Source organism: Pteropus alecto, unplaced genomic scaffold, assembly GCF_000325575.1.
Source record: "Pteropus alecto unplaced genomic scaffold, ASM32557v1 scaffold92, whole genome shotgun sequence".
Lineage (NCBI taxonomy): Eukaryota > Metazoa > Chordata > Mammalia > Chiroptera > Pteropodidae > Pteropus > Pteropus alecto.
In genome coordinates this window covers 8613786-8635587 of record NW_006432447.1, presented here as the reverse complement: position 1 = coordinate 8635587, position 21802 = coordinate 8613786, and the positions used below count along the sequence as shown (strand labels likewise).

The window sequence follows — 21802 nt, the reverse complement described above, 5'->3', positions numbered from 1 at the left end:
ACTCCCTCATTAACCAAGGGGAGCCCACCTCCCCTGACACTTTGCTCTTCTCATGAAGTGTATGTGGTTGGTAGCAATAATCTCAGATCTCAGATTCTTAGAGTTTTATCAAGTCTGGGGATGGCAGCAGCTTTCATCCTGTCTCTAAGTGCAGAGTGACTGTGGGAAGATGTTGCTGCAAAGGTACCTGAGGCAATCTCTGTATTTAGTGGGATGACTGATCACTTAGCAATGTCTACCATGTGTATAGGAGTAGGGCTAGCTCATGTGCTACATGAATATCACTCTACTACTCTGATGATTCAACTTTTAGCGGAGGAAACTGAGAGCCACAGATGTTAAAATGACATTCTCAAATTCCTGCAGCTACAAACTGGCAGTTGAGATGTGGACTCAGCTAGGTTCTCTGACTCCTGGTGCAGTGCTCTGTCTCACTACACCAAACTGCTTATTCCATGACTTCCTACACAGCTGCACAGGTGCTTCCAGGATCCAGCGCCCAGCACTTCAGCATCAAAGTTTAACACAAATGTACACATGTACATATTCAGCCTTTTTCTGTGGTTTTGCCAGTGAAGACTAATCCCCCACAACGTCTGAAACAGAATTTTAAAAATCAAATCCCCTGAAGCGGGCAACACTGTGGAACTAGACCAGGCCAGGAAATGGGCCCTTAGGAAATGGGCAAGCCCACGAGCCTCTCCATGCATAGATCAGTCAGAGAGGACCTCGAACTGAGCCAGACTGGGATGTCAGCTATCAGAGCATTGTCCCTTCAGACATCGCTACAGATCCCTGAATGGGGTGATTAATACTTTCAAGCAGCATTCCTGAAGCATGCTCTACAATACACTAGCTCTACAAGCAGCTCCTGGAAATAAAGCATCTTGCAGTCAAATGAGTTTTGAAAGCCATCATGCAGAATACATATTAAGGGAGGAGTTCTACAGGAAAAAAATGTGTTAATTTTTCTAAAATTTTCCTTATTTAAACTTCCTTTTCTCCTCATAAAATACATATATTAATATCCAACAAAACACTTTCGAAGGAGTTTGTGCTAAAATGTTAAGAAAATAGGTATCTTTTATTATCTCTAAGAGCAAAGAAAACACAAGTGGAACAAGTTGCCTTACATACTTTACACGGGTGAAGGGCCCAAAACAAATATTGTTGAATATTTATTAAATTAATGAACAAGTGAGAAGCCTCTGAATGCATTCAATATTTTGTACAATTTCCATAGGGTCTGCCTTTATTTTTCCCTGATATTTGTCTTGACCAGCTTCTCTCCCCTATCTCATTAAAATGTTTAGTTTATATCAGAAGCCAAGCTGTCTAAATTCTTATAATCACGAAACTCTATCTCAGTAGCAGAAGACAGAATGGTAGAGATAACTGAGTTTTTCCATAGCCTGGGGTAGATTCTGATATGTGCCACAGGCTCCCACCTTCTCTCCACATTCAATTTATACCAGCTTTGTTTAGCTGTATATCATAAGCCTTGCCCAATGGCAAATCTGTAATGATGTCCATTTGACAGTCACCAGCTATGTACCCGGATTCTCTTTCTACTGTGACCTAATAAGCAGCACCTACATATACATAGTTTCTTTTTTTTTTACTAGTTCCTGAAAATTTCTTCTTGAAGTCAAGAAATTTACAATACTTTATTCATTAATTAAAGAGTTGAAGCTGCTTACATGGAGTTGAGAGAAAGAATGGTGAGAGAGACAGCCAGAGTTTAGGAAGCACATTCTTTTTGTCGAATCCTGACTGTTTGGGCCTTGAGTCTACCCTGCCGTAGGCTGAGTCCTAGAATGTTCTAGACTATTATAGATGATAACAGTCCCTTCTCCACTCCAGCCTATTCAGGCTACTCCACATACCACAAAGCTCTCTGAATGTGTATTTTTTCCCTTCTATTCCTATTTCTTTCTTTGTAAACATCAGAGAGGTTCAGAAAAATGTAAAGGATTGGTAATCAGAAAATTAACCTCAATGAATTTTCAATTCATTGCCAACCACGTGGGTAAACTGATTCTTTACGACAATTACCCTAAGACTGTCACAGATAATATCTTTATTAGAAGAGGAAAAATCCTTCTGTCTTTCTTTTTCTCTTTCCTATTCTTAAATGCCTATTTCCTCTGTCTGTAAATACACAAATATCTACAGCACACAATGCTTATTTTATGAAGAATATGTCTCTTTTTGAAGCATCTCAAGACTACTAATGCTGTGACATTGCTCTTATTCATTTGTCATTAAGTCCGTTGATACTGAAGAGCTTATATTGCTGGATCCTTCACAATGTACAGCACCAGCAGTAAGTGGGGCCAAATCTCTAAGTGGTGAAATTTCCCATCACACTATTATCACCATCAGCATCAATTCAAATGATCTTTAGCGATCAATATTTATTACATGCACCGATATTTTACAAGCACCAGGAGTTGGGTACTGTCATGTTTATAAAGAAGCAAATCAATAATAGCTGGAATGCTTTGATACTTACCATGGGCTCTGTGCTAAGTTTCTGATGCTCATTCTCTCTTAGAAGCTATACAGCAACCTTTCTATGCTGGCCCCTTGCTCAAAAGGTTAGAGGGTTTAGGAAACATAATCCAAAATATATTGCTTTCTTGTGCCAACATCAATAGTTTAAGTGCCTAACTTTGGACCCCTATTCTCCTAATAGCAACCCAAACCTTCTTTTCTCATGTCTCACTTTTTTCAGCTAAAGTGAATTTTTCACAGATGCTTCTAATTAAGTGCAATTTGCACTTTTCCATGCATTCTCTCATTCATTCAACAAAGATTTAATGCGTGCATTGTGATTTTTCCAGCACCAAGGCCTTAGGGGTTCAGCATTAAACTAGACACATACCATCCATCTCAAAGCAAAGCATTCAATTTATAATATACAACCAATATCTTCATTTTAAAGGTAAAGAAACTGACCCTTGAGGAATTTATTAAATAACTTGCCCAAGGTTACACTTTCAGCTTCCAACAGTGCTGAATGTGAAGCCAGCTTTCTGTCCCAAGTTTTAATATTCATTTGTTTATTTATTATTCTTCAGTTATCTCTCTTTACACAAAATATGAATATCAAAGCAGCCTTCCCTAATTCTGCCTCAAGGTAGTAAAGGCAGTCAGAATGGGGAAAGATGCTTCTCATCTCCTACCCACTGAGCCTTCTCATCTCCTACCCACTGAGACAACAGCATATGCTAGACTTGATAGATAAAGAAAGCAAGTAATATGGATACAGGATACATTAAATGAGGTAACTCATCTGTCCACTGTGGTATCGGATGGAGCCGGCCTGTGGCTGATAGAGCCAACTATCTTCTGGCCCTGATATCAGGCAAGAACTCCTCATCTATGCATGGCCAAATGCCTTAGTTCAGCTCTAAATGCCGGCACAATCCAAGGCTTAATTCTTGGACTGCTTTTATTTTCTGTCTACATGAGTCTCTAGGTCGCCTCATCTATTCTCATGGTTTTAAACAAAATTGATAAGCGGATGACTTCCAAACTGATATCTCAAGCCCAGATGTTCTCCCTGAACATCAGACCCATTCATCTAACTGAGCTGTCCTAACCCCACCTTGGTGCAGAAGACACAGATGTTCTGCCCAAGGGAGGAGGCATTAAAAAAGAAAGCTCTGCCTGATGGGGCTGATTTTACTTGGAACATAGGAAAAGTTATGGCTAAATGCCTTCTTGTCAAAAACCATGGAGATCTAGGTAGAAAGCAATTAAGTGAGGGCTAGAGTCCTACTGTGCTGTTAGCAACAAGCTATACCTGGTAGACCAGCCAGAAACTTAACAGACAGAACGAAGGGAAGAAGCCAAGAGGAGCCCTCTAGGGTCAGGAAGGCTGTGGGCTTGCCCTAGGCTGCATCCTCTCTGAAAAATCAGAGCAGGACAGAGGGCAGACTCAAAAGTATCTCTAAAGCTACACACAGATCCTTCAGCAAAAACATGGAGGTCTTACTAGCTCAAGGAGATTAAGCACAAACTCAGACTAACACTAGCTAAATATTAAGCTACTCTCACCCAGGGATAACTCCTAGGAAGCACTGTTTTAAAAATGAAATTACACACTTATCCCTGATGGTCTGGAAGACTGTGCACATTCCCAAAGTTGTGCTCTTCCAGGACAGACTGGAGAGAGAATCTCAGAGCCATAGCCCTGTCACTGAATACAAGGCAAAAGTGCAACTTCCTGAACTCTGACAACAGTCTCCACCCCACCAACCCTCTGCCCTGCCTCCTCCCACAACCCCGACACTTCCAACTTGTAAAGTGTGAAAATCTAACTGGACAAGGGGGTTTAAGCATAGGCTCAACTTCACACTCTGTCTTTCCACTTAACATTTTCCATAAGCACCTCAAACTTTACATATCAAAACTGAACTCCTGATAACCACTGTTGAGTTTTCTAAGAAAAATTAGGAAAAAAAAAATCCAAATTAATGAGGGGAAATGTATAGCAACTTTGTTATCTGAGCAAAAATGAAAATAAACAAAAGGAAATAACAATGGAAAACAAGTAATAAACAAAATAAGATGGAAGGAACAAAATAAAGTATAATGCAAAAATGTAAATAGACTGAATTCTTTTACTACAATACAAAGACTGTCTTATTGCCTTAAAGAAACAGTTGAGTGCAATTTACAAGATTCACAATTAGGAAAGTAATAAAGGTTAAACATAAAAGGCTGAATTCAGTGAAATATAAATCTAACAAAAGCAGGATGGATGGTTTTAACAAACAAGATGTTTAAGGTTAAGCATTAAACAGGGTAAACAAAGGTGCCATGTATTTATAGGTTGCACAGTTTGTGAAAAAGATATGTATCATAAACCTGAATGCACACATACATAAAGATCATCTATATATGAGAAACCTATGCCGAAGAGTACTACAAAAGTACAGTTACTGGGGGAGATTTCAATATACCTAAGAATGGACAGATTTATTAGATAAACAATAAATAAGGCCATAAAAGAATTGGCTAGTACAAAAAAAATAAGTGTGTGCATATATGTATATATACACACACACACACATATATACATACGCATTTGTACATGTATGTATATATGTGAACATACATATGCATGTATATGTATGTATACTCACAAATACATATTATATATATACATACCTCATCTTCATTGAATACGAGACTGTTTTATGTCTATGGAACATTTATGTAAATTGGCTTTATAATCAGCCACCAGTGAAATTTAAAAAGTAGAGATTTTATAGGATATGTTCTCTAACAATACCCAAAAAAACTAGAAATAAAAAATTTAAAAAGTGACCAAAAATCTTATTCACTTTGAAGTTTAAAAACACAATTCCTAGATAATCTTTGTGTTGAGGGGGAAACTAAAAGAAACCTTAAACATTCTAGAAAGCAACTAACAGAACACTTCTCATCAAAATATATGGGATTCACTGAAAAGTCTACTCTTCAGAAAAAATGTAACCTTAAATTCTTTTACTACTAAAGAATAAAGAATAAAAATACAGAAACTTGGTACTCATCTTAAGAAACTAGGAGAACAATAAAATAAATCAGAAGAAACTAGGAAGAGGAATTACTAAAGATAAAAGCTAACATCAACAAAATAGAAGACAAAGAAATACAAATATTAGAAAGGATAAGTAAGTTTGGGAAGTGGTTCTTTGAAAAATAATATAAAACAAAACTGACCAACACCTAAAAGTCTGATTATAGATAAAAGAGAAAGAATAATCACAGATGCAGGAAGGATTAAAAGAATATCACATACAAATTATTTCTAAGGAGAAATGATTTTTAGCAAAATATAAATTACTCAACCTACCTAAAAAGTGGAAAACTTGAATAGACCAGTGACTGTAAACAAGCTTGTAAAAGTGATTAGATATCTACCATTGAAAAGAGCACTTAGACCAGATGGGTTCACAGCTGAGATTTGTCTAACCTTTATGGAATAGATAATTATGATGTTACTTCAACTGTTCTAGGCAACAGAAAAAGCTAGACAGCTCCCCAGTTCACTTCATGGAACAAGCATAAATTTATTACCAAAATCTGATAAAGAATAGTAGAAAAATAGAAAAGTATATACCAACCTCATTTAAGAATATAGTAATAAAAATTCTAAATAAAACATTGGCAAAATAATCCAGCAGTGTATACAAAAATACACTCTGATTAAATAGTTTATTCCAGTGATGCAAGTAGAGCTAAATATCAGGAAATTTATTAATATAATTAATCAGAATATATTAAAAGAAAGAAATTGTGATCATATCTACAGATGCTGAAAACAATACTAAATTTAAAGAATGGCTGGAAACTACTTAAATAATTAGAAGAAAATCAAATATTAATAGAATAAAATAATAAAACCATTTCAGTTAAAAGCACTATTTAGACAAGAATGCCATTATTGTTATTTAATATTTTCTGAGTTGTTTGAAAATATATTAAAAAATTAAATAACTGGCAGAGACATTTTAAATTATAGCTAAAATAACCTCTTTTTTGCTAATTACATAATTGCATATCTGCAAAGAACTGAGCCACTCTAATAAAATCTACCACTATTAATAAGAGAATTTGATAAGGTGCCTGAAAATAAAATAAAATATAAGAATTAAATACAGAAAATTTAAAAAGCTATTGGCTTTTCTCCATTTTAACAGTAAGTACCCAGAAATGGAAATAGGAAAAATAGTCCACTTATAACAGTGATAAAATTTTTTAAATTGCAAATAAATTTATTTTAAATTAAAATTTTGAGTCGATTGTAGATTCATACACAATTGGGAGATAACACGAAGAGATTTTTTTTGTACCCTCTATTCAATTTCTCCCAATGGTAACATCTTAAAAAATTATAGTACAGTACTATAACCAGGATATTGACATTGATATAGAATATTTCCATCACCACAAAGATTCCTCATGTTGCCCTTTTTATAGTCACACTCACTTTCCTCACACACAAACCCCTTAACTGCTGGCATCGACTATTCTGTCTTCTATTTATATCATTTTGTCAATTCAAATGTTATTTAAATGTACTCAGAGATTCTGGTCAAGATGGCAGAGCAGGTGAATGTTGTCTTTGCCTCCTCTCGCAATCCCATCAAAATTACAACTAAATTACAGAACAACCATTACTGAAAATTGCCTGAAGTCTAGCTGAACAGAAGTCCTAAAACTAAGGACATACAGAAAAAGCCACCTCAAGACTGGTAGGAAGGGCAGAGATATGGAATGAGCTAGTTCCACGCCCACATATTGCAGCTAAAAATTGGGAGCGATATCTTGGCTACTGAGGTCCTCCTGGAGAAGCAAGAGGTCCCAGCCCTATGCTGGGTTCCAGGAAGAGAAATCCCCACAAAATATGGATGTAAAAATCAGCAGAGATTGTGACTGAAGGGGCTGGAGAGCTGTGGGAGTCTCACACATTCCTCTTGGAGAGCCCATGCATGAACTTACCCACTGATGGACTTACTCACTCTGGGCTTCAGTGCTGGGCAACAACTTGGAAGGCAGCGGGGAAAAACAGGAGAAACTGAGCTGTCTGGCTTCAGGGCAAGGGCTGGAGGGGCAGCTTTCTTCCAGATAGAAGTGCTGGAAGAAGCTGTTATTCCTTTGTTGAGCTCCCCTGCCCCAGCATGCAGGCTGCTATATCTGAATCTCCATCAACCTGGCTAACACTGATCACCTTGCCCTGGTGATTCCTGAGATCCCCAAACTCGTGGGCCCACTTCCAGTGGCTTTTCCATATAAACGGCCTGTACTGGCTCATGCTGTGGACTTTCCTAAAATCTCTCAAAGTTTCACAAAACCTAAACAAGCAGCATCTGGCCTCTGTGTGCTCTGTACCTTTTGCTGAGCAACCCCAAGCCTGCCACTAGCAGCAGGTGGCCTCAGTTTTTGGCTTGGCCTCTTGAGGCACCATCAAGCCCTATGCGGGTGGCTCATGCCAGGTAGCCTTGGGCAGGGCACAGAATACAGCTGAACTTGGCCTGTGGTAAGGTCACTCCCAGGATGCCTCAATGCCAGCATACCCAGTGACTGGCTTCCACTAGAGCCGGAGCACCACCTGAGGCCACATCCAAAGATGACACACCCAAAGGGAAGACTAGGAAGGCACCAGAACCCTGCCAAAGGGAATCCTGCTCTATAGGGTCAACCTCTGCATAAAGGCTCCTCTACTGTAGTCACCAGACAGTCTTTACAACCAATCAGCATGAAGGTCAATCTCTCCCACTGACATACAAACAGCAACCAAGGATCAACTACAACAGGAGGGTACAAATAACCTATAGAAAAGACACACCTGGAGCACCTGGCTCAAGTGACCAGGGAAGACTACCACTGGATCCCAGAGGACATCTACTACATAAGGCCACTCTACTGAGATTGGGAGGCAGAGTAGCCCTATCTAATACATAGAAACAAACAGAGGAAGGCAGCCAAAATGGGGAGACAAAGAAACATGTCCCAAATGAAAGAACAGACAAAGCTCCAAAAATGAATGAAACGAAATGGAGAAAAGCAATCTACCAGATGCAGAGTTCAAAACATTGGTTATAAGGATGCTCAAGGAACTTAGGGGAAGAGTAGATGAACTCAGTGAGAACTTTAACAAAAAGACAGAAAACATTAAAACTGAGATAGAAAACATAAAAAAGAACCAGTCAGAAATGAAGAATACAGTAACTGAAATGAAGAATACCTTAGGAGGAACCAACAGTAAATTAGATGAAGCAGAAGATCAAATCAGTGATTTAGAAGATAAAGTAGCAGAAAACACCCAATCAGAAGAGCAATGAGAAAAAAGAATCCAAACGAAAATGAGGATAGTTTAAGGGTCCTCTGGGATAACATCAAGCATACCAACGTTCACATCATATTGGTACCAGATGGAGAGAGAGGAAAAGCAAGGAATTGAAACCCTATATGAAGAAATAATGATAGAAAACTTCTCTCACCTGGTGAAGGAAATAGACATACAACCCCAGGAAGCAAAAGAGTCCCAAACAAGATGAACCCAAAAAGGCTCACACCAAGACACATCATAATTAAAATGCCAAAGGTTAAAGACAAAGAGAGAATCTTAAAAGCAGCAAGAGAAAAGCAGTTACTTATCCACAAGGGAGTACTCATAAGCTGATTTCTCAACAGAAATGTTGCAGGCCAGAAGGGATTGGCAGAAAACATTCAAAGTGATGAAAAACAAGGACCTACAACTCAAATTACTCTACCTCATAAAGCTATCATTTAGAATTGAAGGACTAATAAAGAGCTTCTCAGACAAAAAAAAAAAAATGCTAAAGGAGTTCATCAACACCAAAACAGATTTGCAAGAAATGTTGGAGGGACTTATTTAAGAAGAAGAAAAAAGAAATAAGATTAAAAAAAATGAATAATAAAATGGCAATAACTACATTTCTATAGACAATCACTTTAGATGTAAATGGATTAAACGCTCTAATCAAAAGATATGGTAGCTGAATGGATAAGACAACAAGACCCTTATATATGCTGTCTATAAGAGACTCACTTCCGCTTGGAAAACATGCACAGACTGAAAGTAAAGAGATGGAAAAATATATTTCATGAAAATAAAAACAAAAACAAAAAAGCTAGGACAGCAATACTTATACTAGACAAAATAGACTTTAAAACAAAGGCTACAACAGAAGACAAGTAAGGACCCAGTAATCCCTGCTGGGTATTTATCCAAAGAAACCCAAAACAGTACTTTGACAGGACATGTGCATCCATATGTTCACTGTAGCATTATTTACAGTAGTCAAGATATGGAAGCAACCTGGGTGTCCATCAATGGATGAATAGATTCAGAACAGTGGTTCATATGTACAGTGGAATATTACTCAGCAAAAAAAAAAAAAAATGAAATCTTGCCATCTGCAACAACATGGGCGGACTTAGAGGGTATTGTGCTGAGTGGAGTAAGTCAGACAGAGAAACACAAATCCCACACAATTTCACTTACATGTGGAATCTAAAGAACAAAATAAATAAACACAATAAAAACAAAGTCATGGATACAGAGAATATTTTGATGGCTCTCAGATGAGGAGGGTTAGGGGGGTGGTGAAAAGGGGTAAGGAATTAGTAAGTACAAATTGGTAGTTATAAAATAGTCATGGGGATGTAAACTACAGCATAAGAAATATAGTCAATAATATTTTAGTAACTATGTATGGGTACTATGTCTAATCACTATATTGTATACCTCAAACTAAAATAATATTGTATGCCAAGTGTAATTGAAAAATAAAAAGTTATTATTAAAAATTTAAAAAAGGACTCAAACACTATGTAAGCTTTTGGGATTGACTTTTTTTACTCACTATAATTCTCTGGAGATCTATCCAGGTTGTCATGTGTATCAGTAGTTTGTTCCCCTATTATTGCTAAGTAGAATTCCATATTAAGAATGTACACATTTTGTTTAACCATTCATCTACTAAAAAACATCTGAGTTTTTCCAGTTTTTGACTATTACAGATAAAGCTGTTATAAACATTTGTGTACGGGTTGTTGTGTAAACATAAGTCTTAATTTCTCTGGGACAAATGCCCAGGAGTGCCGTTGCTGTGTCTTATTGCAGTTGCATGTTAATTTCTAAAGAAACAGAAAAACTGTTTTCCAGAGTGGCTGTACTATTTTACAAACTCATTAACAATGTATGAGTAGATCCAGTTTCTCTAAATCCCCCACATTATTTATTTATTGTCATTTTTTATTTAGCCATTTCCTAATAGCTAACGATGATGAACATCTTTTCATACATGTGTTTGCCATCTATATATTCTGTACGGTGAAACATCTGTTCATGTCTTGTAAACAGTTTCTAATTAAATTGTTTGCTTTTTTACTGTTGAGCTTTGAGATTTTAAAATATATTCAAGATACCAGTACTTTGTTGGATACGTGATTTGCAAATATCAACTAACTTTTCTTCCCATGTTGGAATAGATTCTGATTCTTTGTATGAGGGTGAGTCAAATTAGTTGATTTACATTTAGAGAACATATTGTGTTAAAATATGTAACTTTGAACACAAGACTAGCTTCTAGCTGCAAGAGAGTATAGTTGAATTTGTTAGGTGTTCCTGTGACATAAAGCTATGGATCATGGCTCCAAACTGTGTATATCAAGGCACCTCAAGGCACCAGAGTAAACTAACAGGCAACACTGGATATTTTCAAGAGAAATACAAGGAAAATTGATATCTATTGGATGCCTTGCAAACTGCTAGCTCAAAGTAGTTTACATTTTCAACATTAAATCACTTTACCACATTTCTTTGTGAAACTAGATTTTTGGCAGTCGCTAAAATGTGGAACAGGAAATGAAAGTGGTGTACGGGCCAATACGATTTCAAGGTTTGAGAAGCTGTGTAGTGTCCGACAGACAAATGCATTCCTTTATCAAGTAAATATGATTATTATGGAGTGAAATTTAAAATATTTTTCTTTCAGCTTCTTTGTACTATTTTTTCAAATTACTTTTCAGTTGTTTGGACCTAACTACTTAATAAATAGAATGGGTAGATATGTCTTTGAGCCCAGACACACTGTAAGAGAATTACTGAGCCACTAAAGAAGTTTCGAGTGCATCATCTGCTACAGGATTAAACAGACTTAGCTAACTCAAATCTTCATAGGAAAGGAGGCAATGATTACAACTACTATAAAAATGGCTATATGGGCCTATAACAAATGTACATTACTTAAATACAATAAATTCTTCCTTTTCTAAATTTGTAAAAAAAATTTTTTTAATTGTACCAGTGCTATCACTGACTACTCATATTAACCCAAAGAGTTATTGATATTCCATCCACTGCTTCCATTACAATGTGCAGGGATGAAAGAACACAAAACAATTACAAATCAATTACTGTTACATTGAACTTTCCGGAGCCATAAATCTGAGAGCTGCCTTGCTAGGGGACACAGTAAATTTGACAAGTTTCTTAATATTCAGAAGCTGGGTAGCAGATCTATTCAGAATTTACACTTTCTAATATTGATTATATCCTTTGTGTGTTTTGTAATGGGATTTGTAAAATACGAAGGCCACATGCCTACCTTATTATATTATTATTAAACAGATCATATTAGGGTCATCTGTCCCATCACATTAGGCATTCTTACTCTGGAGACTGTCAGATTTGAGTATAGTGAAACAGTTTCCAGAGACACTCTCCAATCTAACTTCAAAACGCAAAGCTTCCCTGGCATATCTAAGAGAATTCTTGACAGTGTATGTCCATAAAGTCTCCATTCCCTCTTGAGAGAATGTCAATAAACTCATCTAAGTTCTCCTGACCCAATAATTATCATACCAACCAAGGACAGTGCACAGTGTGCCAAGTGTCATGCTGGGGTTTCATGGGTGGCTATAAAGAGACAGTGGGTAAAAATGCCAAAAAGCTTTGGTGTCTAAAACATTTTGACATCTCTTTTGCCTAACATAGGAAATGTTAATATAGTCTTGGTAATTAGATCCCCAAATTTTTCTTAGTGATAAAGTAAAAATGACCTCATAAAATTAACAGCTGTATATTTCACCTTCTCATTCCTCCCTTGTCAGATGCTGAAAAAAGGGTAAGGTTTTTCTCAAGAGCATTTGTTCTCCCTAGCTTAGGCTTTCATTTTTACCTCATCAATTCTAAAGCTTCAGCAACCACCATACCCACATAGCCCACCTGGATGACGCTCTCACTATTTGGAACCAGAATCTACGAGTACCATTAGAGGGCAGAGCTGCTCCTACCCCAGTCACCCTAAAGTGCCTCCACCCAAGAAAGGTAACGTTCTTTATCATTCATTGATGCTCTGCCTTGGGATGGGAAGGATGAATGATGGAAGATAGATTGTTGGCTTCAGCTTTAGCCAGGAGATGGCAGGCAAAAGCCACCCCAGTAGAGATGGCAGACACTCAAGAGTCCTCATTTGGGATTGGGCCATCAGTGACAGTTGTTGGGGATTTAGCAATTCAACATCAAAAGGCTAAATTGGAGGCCCAGGATTGGGAGCTAAAGCATGCCTAACCCAAATTGAGAATCAAGCTAGTTGGGATACCAGTGGGAGTCTAGCCAGTTTGAAGTAGATGATGGGAATGCAGAAAGTAAAAGGAGCCAAGCAAGAAGGAAGAAGCGAGTTAGGATCACAGTCAGAAGAGGTCACTGGCATAAAAGAATAGTTTAGATGGGTGCTAAAAAGCCACTGAGCTTGGCAAGGCCTAGGGGCAATGAGTTGGTTTTGTAGCCACAGGTTGAAGCTTCCATTTATATGTCAGGGTAGATTTGATATCCCTCATTCTTCTGACAAAGTGGGCCCTCATCAGAATCCTCACTAGAAGGCCACCTGACTTAAAGGAGTTTGCTACTAAAAGCCAAGACATTTGAGTTTTTGGAAACTTCCATTCTCTTCCTGTGGCCAAGCCAAGGTTACAAATTCCTTCTCTTTTCCTAAAGCTCATCTTCTAGTTTACAGAGTGGAGGTCCTAATACTCATCTAATGGTAGCACCAACCGTCCCCCACCCACTCCCTGCTATTCAAATGAGTAAATGGACTATTGGCCCAAGCAAGAAAGATGTTGGATCATATCCCAAAGAAATCATCTTATGAGAGAAAAAAAGTGAAGTGGGAAAGAAAAATATGGAACTACAATCAAGTACTGATGTATTTACGAGGCTATGTCATCTGCTTCATCATTGCTAAGATAATGAATAGGAAATTGCAGAAGGGCTTAAGGAAAGTTTATGGGTTCTTTAAAGCATATCTGCAGGGAAGTTCTTTAAGGAAGTGATTAGCAATTTAATGAGAAGTTAGAAAACTTCAGTACCATCCCCCTACATATGTGCATAAGTCTATCAGGAACCTCACTAGCTGTTCTAAAGACTGCACCCTAATGCACCTTAAGTGCTGTAAAGTGCAGAAGGTCACCAATGTTATGGCTTTATCAGGTGCCTATTTTATAGGATCAATGTCAGATAACCTTGCAACTTCTGAAATAGTGCTTCCTCCATTACAAAGAAAATACCCTGATTACTGTGACATGCTATGACATTCACTTATCTAAGAATCTTACTAGCAATTTTGATACATCTTGGTCAGAGTGAAAATAGTGTTTTTTTTTTTTCCTTTTCTTTCAATTTATTTTTTAATTGAAGAAATGATTTAAATTTTTTTTCTCGTCTACCTCCCCCCTCTCCCTTCCCCTCTGGTAACCACTAGTCCATTGTCCATGTCCATGAGTCTCTGTTTGTTTGCTAAAATATTAATTTCATCAATACTGGAACCGCCACCACGGCTGTTAATTCAAGAAGAATCTTGTTGAAATGAAATGCCTGATAATGATGCCTGTAGGATTTTGTCTGAATTAAGGGAGGAAATTATGAGATTGACAGTTTTTGAGACCTTTTATATATTTATATAACTTAATCTTCACAACATACCTGTGAAGTGGGCATCCTCCCTTCTATTTTACAGATGAGAGAAAAGAGATTTGAGGAGGGTTTATAACTAGCCTAAGGATATTTAACTATTAAGTTGCAGATTTGGTATTGGAATCTGACCCTTTTCTTAAAGTAAATTGTTTGTAAAACAAACAAACAAACAAACAAGCAGTTGGCAGTTCTCAATTCACCAGCCAAACCCAGGTTCCCATGTGACATGTCTAAAGCTTCACTTTAGTGACCTAAACCTTAGCCCCAGATGTTGCAGACATCCCGGACATTTCTACGTTCTCATCCTCCAAATCACCTGAGTCACCCTCAAGGTGCTTGGTGCATGCCTATTTGCATATTTCATGTGACGACTTAAATCATTTTACCCTTGAGAATGATTTGCCAAGCAAAGCTTTGGAAGTTCTCAGCTGCACTCCATGAGCAATCAGATACTTCATTCCCAGGAAAGCCTAAATACGTGGCAATTTTCAAACCGGTAATTTGGAAATATACAAAGGAGCCTTCCTTCCTAAAATGAGATGACCAGTTCTGTCTGTTCTCATGTTTTAATGTGGTGATTGGGTGAAAGGGATGTCAAATCAGATAGAGAACATGAACTTGGACAAAACAAGAGAAGGGGATTCAGGGAGATGATTTCAATTCCTCATCAGTTAGTTCATTCACTCCACGGGGAAGATATATATCTTCCTTGTTGAGAAGATGTCTAGGTAAGTCCATTTTAGGGGAGGATCTGAGTGAGGACAGAACTGTTTAACTTGAGACTTGGGGTATGATTTGCTTTTTTCTCTAAAGAGGGAGGAAACAGGAAGGGAGAGAAAGATGGAAAAATGGGTTTACCAGATGAAATGAAGAAAGCTCTCTTGACGTGCAAAGTAATTCCATTTTATTTCCCACCTCCACTTCTAACTGGGTTATCAAAGTCACAAAACACTTGAGAAAAGTGGAATTTTAAAATAATTGTCTGGCATATTGTTTGGAATAACAGAGTGGTACAGGAAAAATATTCGTGGTCATAGAGGCAGATCCACAAGAAAGTAAGCTTCTGAGAATTTTATCAGTTGGCAGGGGATGGGACATGGCTCTAAATTACAACAGGCCATGAAATGGTTTAGGTGAAGTTCAACCAGACACCTGAGGCAGCTGACATCTGCACTTAGTAGCTTTACAGTTCAGTGCTCTTGCGGTTTCTGATTCTATTTGCCTCTCTTAGGACCCTAGGACTTTTACCACCCTCCAGTGATGTCCTGGGTTAACTCTCAACAACTCTGTAAAGAGGAAGAAGCAAAAACAGGTGTTGAAATGGAAGCAGGTAGGATATCTGTATATATCTCAAAAAAGGAAGGAAGGAAGGAAGGAAGGAAGGAAGGAAGGAAGGAAGGAAGGAAGGAAGGAAGGAAGGAAGGAAGGAAGGAAGGGAGAGAAAGGAGAGGAAGGAAGGAAGGAGAGGAAGGAAGATAATTTTTCAGCTGAGAGGAGAAAAAAATTTATATGAGCACTGCTTTAATGCTCAAATAAAAAAATTAGGAGGCCTTTTTGAGTGGAAATAAATGATTGAATTATTATTTATAGTCAATCAATTAGGGAGCAAATGATAGCACTCAAATGAAGTTTCTTCCCTGCTTGGTGAAATATAAATAGTGACCCATCATGATGCCAATTTTATGAAAAATCTTTCTAGCAACTTTGATGTTCTCTTCAAAAGGAATGCAATTTTAAAAATAAATGATTCCTGTACCTTCCATCAAATCTTCACTCTCCTTTTGTGGTTAAACTCAAATATCTTGAAGCCTAAGTTGACTTAAAGTTGCCTATTTCCTCCATATGTTAGAATATTAAGGGGTGCCCAAGAAGATAATGTCTAAACCTATTTTATAGTCTTTCTTAAATTCATTTAGGTGCACTAAACAGTTCATGGACTTGATCTTATTTAAACCTCACAAGAGCCCTAGAATAAAAGTAGTATTATTCTCAATTTTTAGATCAGGAAACTGAAGGTAACAGTAGTTAACCTACCCCATTTTATTCATTCATTCTTTCAACAATTATTTAGAGAGTGCCTGCTCTGTGTCATACCCTATTCTAGTTGAAGATACAACATTACATATAACAGAAAAAGTTTCTGGACTTAAGGAATTCATACCAGAGTGAGAGATACACAATAAACTAAATATGTAAAATATAAAATAATATTAAGTGATTATGTTGTTATAGAGAAAAAATAATAGGGATAGAAAACATTAGGAGAATTGAAGTTTTAAAAAGGATAGACTGAAAAGGCCTAAGACATGTGGGTTAAAGAGGGCTCAAATTCTTTGTTGCTTCTTGTATTAAAAGAGGTCAGTTTATACCTCTATTTACTTATTCTAGAATCTGAGCTGTTCAGTATCTTCTTTAACCAACAGCAGTTGGTGGAAGTTATGCTACATCTTGTTGCTAGCCAACTTCAAGATGATTGGCAGTTTCCATCTTGTTGTCTTCCTTGCTCTGAGCTTACATGTAATAACTTTTACTACTTTGAGGAGCCATGTTTTGAGCAAACTCAATCTATGCAGAGCAAGAAGCATGTGGAGAGAAAGACAGAGGTAGAGATAGAGAGGTCCAACCGTCCCCAAGCTGTTCTTATATCCACCTCATTCAAGCCATCCCAACTGAGGTCCCATACACTGGGGTACAGAAACAAGCTTTCCTTTCTATGTCCTGTCTGATGTCCTGACCCACAGAATCAGCAGATATAACAATAATAAATTGTTGTTATTTAAACCACTAATTCTTGAAGCTGTTTTTTACATTGTGATTGATAACCAGAAGAGAAGATGACTTGAATGACACAAAGAGGGTTAGGGAGTAAGCTATTTTAGGAACAGCATTCTAGGCAGAGAGAACAGCACTTTCAAAGGCTCTGAATGGTCTACGGCCACGCTACCCTGAACAAGCCCGATTCTGTCTAATCTTGGAAGCTAAGCAGGGTCAGGCCTGGTTAGTACTTGGATGGGAGACCACCTAGGAAGACCAGCTGCTGTAGGCATAAAAAAATAAGGGATTGTAAATTGAAAAGGTCTTCACAATCTGTGAGATTGACCAAGGGTTGCCTTGCCAAATACATACATACATACATACATACATACATACATACATAACAACAAAGGCTCTGAATGGACATCGAGGGCGAAACAAAATGAAGAGGAGGCCAGTGTGGAACACATTGAATGAAGGGGAGAGTGGAATTAGATCAAACTAGAGAGATAAAGTGGGAGGCAGGTCATGTATGGCCTTGTAGGCCATTGTAAGGACTTTGAGTGAGATAGGGGTGCACTGGAGGGTTGGAATGGACTAATGACATGGTATTATACATGTTTAACTATTATTCCTTAAGGATCTGTCATCCAAAAGTGGGTACATACTATTGAACAAAACCAACTTAGACACTGACCTTATTAAATTTAAAGAATCCAGCAATTAAGTGTCCGAGCCAGATATAGGTCAGGACCACCTGTCTCAACCAAAGGTTGTGCCCTTAATCACTGCCCTTAATCACTATGCCCTTAATCACTATGCCTGGTCAAATCGGTGACTGCTAAACTTCTCCATGACATCTCAGTTCTCGGCTGAGGTTCAGCATCTTAAGATTTTTGCTTAGGATAAACAAGGAACTACTTGCTTTTGTTACTCAAGTTGAGAATTAATATTGAATAGTATGTGGATAAAAAAGAAACTACAGGAGAAAATATTTATCAGCTAGAGTTCAACCACTTTTTTAAAATCATTTTGTGAGGCTTCACTGTTAAAGCAATACTGTGACTGTTCAAGGTTAAGATTGGTGTTGGGGGGAATGAACCGGAAAGAGCACCAATTCTACCTTGAAATTTCTGTGTGAGCCTAAGAAAATCACTTAGCCTCTCTGGGTCTCTAATACCTCACCAGGACAATGAGAGGTATTTTCCAAATGTGTTTTGTGAAACATTAACTGATAAAATACTGTTTAAAAATGTGCCTGTTTGGATATATGTTGTGTATGTGTATGTGTATGTGTTTTGGGGCTGGGAGGGAGTTGTGCCAAATAAGCTGGAAGATTTTGTATATTATGTCCCCTTCTTAAAGATCTACAATACTAATTAGCAAATTAAAGACCCTGATAAGTTCTGTAATGCACTTGGGGACTGACTGCACGTAACTAAAACACTATGGTCTTTCTTGACCTCAATGATGCATTTTTATGTCTGTCGACACATAATATGTACCTATCTTATCCCATTGCTGTAAGCTGAGGTTAAATCACTTATTAGATATTAGCATGTCTAGTCTATAGCTGATGCTCAATGTATGTCAGTTACAGCATCTTGTCTCATCTTTTCTCTTTTTGACCTTAGTTAAAACACACAATTTTCTAGGTCTTTGTTTCTCGAATAATAAGTAAGAGTGAAAAATACATGCTTTCAATATTGTAAATGACAGATGAATATAATGTAGTGCTGCCACTCAGAAATAGTCACCTCTCTGTCTGTGTGGTTTGGGGGAGGACGTGCATCAGAGATAGAGACTATACAATCACCTCATATGGGACAAGAACTTCAACCTCCTTCTTCAAGCTCTTTTTGGAGAGCAAATTAAGTGGGTTAGTATGATGACAGTGCATGTTCTAACGTTTTTCCTCAGGCATTAACAAGTTACTAGTCAGGCACATGACCTAAAGAGGGTAACCAGAAAGAGAGCTGACAATATTAAGAATAAAAATATTAAGAACTAGAGATCCGCTCCTTGAAATTTAAAGATTTGATAAATATTTCATTCCTTTCAATGAGAAAGCTCAGATAATAGCATTAAAATATCAACTATTTTCCCATTACTTTAGCTACTTTTTTTTTCCTTGACCAAATTTCAATGGGCAAAAGCATATGGTCTTTTTGAAATTACAATTGAACTTGTACATGTCAAGGCAAGAAAGAAAGTCACACACACACAGAAGTGACTAGACCAATCTCACAAAATTACTGTGGAGAAGGAGGAGGTTAAGGCAAGAAAGAATATATGTACCACAAAATGACTTCTTTTAGAAAATAAAACTGTCTTTTCTTGACCATCTAGAATCTTCCCCAAATATAGTAATGTATGTTCTCCCAAGAAATCCTAGGTTGTTGCATGTGTCCTTAATTATGACAAAGCAGCCAGCCAGTGTTTCTCTTGCACAAGGTATTCTCCTCTTTAAATTGGACAAGTAATAAAGTATCATGATAAATTTGATTTAGCAACTGACTTAATAAATAACAGGAACCACAGCTACCATATTCAGGCAGCCTTCATTTTATGCAGCTGATCCAAAGTATAGCTGTCTGAAGTACCTGTCATGATAAACCTGTCCAGTGCTCATTGTGCTCAAGTGGTGTGATAATAAATTAGGCTGTTATTCCTCCAAATCTTCTACTTATTTCTAGAGTTGTCTCATTGTATTTTAGCTCAAGTTAATGATAACCCTAAATGCAGTATTAGTAGTTATTATTTCTTACTTTAAATAGCGCGTAAGTGGCTAATGTTCCCTGGTATAGATAACGTGCTAGGCCAGCTACTGAGATGATGATGGGGAGAACAAAGAGGCCACAGGAAACCATGCCTCTGGCTCTCCAATCGAATCATGTTTGCCTCCCAGATTTCACCTGTCTCAGGCAGGCAAATAATCCACAGGAAATTAGTTGCTAACATTTAGAGACAGCACTCTCTTACACTGCTCGTGGGATATATACCTTTTGGAAAAAAACTTAGCAATATGTAACAAAAGCCTTAATGATGTCTATGTTCTTTTACCAAGCAATTTAGTATTTAGGAATTAATCTAAGAAATGTTCAGCACAGCATTTTCTGTAATAGAAGAAAAAAGGAAACAACTGAAATGTCCAATAATATGGGTTTGATTAGTTAATTATGGCATACTCAATATTGTTTCCAGCAAACATTTACATGGTGTGCCAGACTCTCTAAGGATTACAAATTTTAATTTGTTTAATCTCCAAAACCCCAAGAGGCAGTAATGTTATAATCCCAATTTTACAAATGAATAAACTAAGTCACAGGGATTCAAACAACTTGTCCAAGGTCACATACTAAATGGCTAACCTGACATTTGAACCCAGTAGTTGGATACCATAGTCTGCGTTCTTAATCTCTCTGCTGTCTCACAATAAAATACTATTCCATCAGTACAACTGATATTAGGGATACATATTATTTTATGAAAAAGTGTTCAAAATAGGTGGGCGAATAAATAAAAGCAAGTTACAAAATAGGTTGGACAGCATGACTCCGTTTTTATAGAGAAAAAAGAACAACGTATTTATAGAAAGAAAGAAATCTTAAAGGTCTTTCAAGACATATCCAACTATTAACAGTGGTTATTTCTAGGTGGCATCTGTAGGTCCTTCTGAAGTTTTCTTCATGCTTATCTTCTAGTTCTAATCATTGTTACAAATACCATGTATTGAAATGTTAAGCCTCCTTAGAAATCAAAGATGTGGGAATTTAAATATAAAAAATATAATTAAATTATGGTATATATTTTGAATCATAAAACTTAATGCTAGTCATATTGTGGTGAAAACAGTACAAATTTTTATGCTTTGCTGCTGGCAGTATAAACTGTCACAACAGCCTATAGGAAGTAGCTGGCAAAATAATTCAAGAGCCATGAAAAATCTTATTTCCTGTTACCCTGTGGTCCCCGCTTCTGAAAATTACCCTATGATCACAAACCAAAAGAAAAAAAACTGATTTATGCATATAGTAAGAAATATATAACTAAAAGAATTAATTTGCACGTCCACTGGTGGAACTGGGCAGGCTACCAGGGTTCTGATTTGTACAGCATCCCAGTGGGCTCGTGAGGAAAGACAATAACTAGGCATACTGAAAAGCTCTGAGACTGTTTAACAAAGTCAAGTCCTAGTTCACTAAAGCCAGAAAGCGCACTCAGAAAACAAACAAAACAAATCCAGAAACACCAGTGAATTGTGGGATGGAAGGCTTCTTGAGTATGATGCCTTGTGTTGTCACTGGTTTTGTCTTCAGGGACTTCTTTCAGGCCTGTGAGAAGTGGGCGAAGGCGTCCTCCCTGTTTGGGAACTTGTAGATATTAGTGCAGAAAGGGCCTCTTCCTCCTGAGAACTAAAAATATCACACTTTCCTCTCTCTGTGATAAATAATACTGGAACTAAGATTTTTTTTCTCTTTCTGTGCTAAACATTACAGGGAACAAACAAAAGTGATTTAGTTAATC

At 37.3% G+C, this 21802-nt stretch overlaps 1 protein-coding gene and 1 pseudogene across 3 annotated transcripts in view; one reads left to right on the top strand and one right to left on the bottom strand.

Annotated features, from left to right (window-relative positions):
* Nucleotides 1–21802, bottom strand: part of CPNE4 (copine 4) — a 415982-nt gene that overhangs the window by 163573 nt on the left and 230607 nt on the right. The window lies entirely within an intron of this gene.
* On the top strand, nucleotides 17449–17567 carry LOC112476084 (annotated as a pseudogene).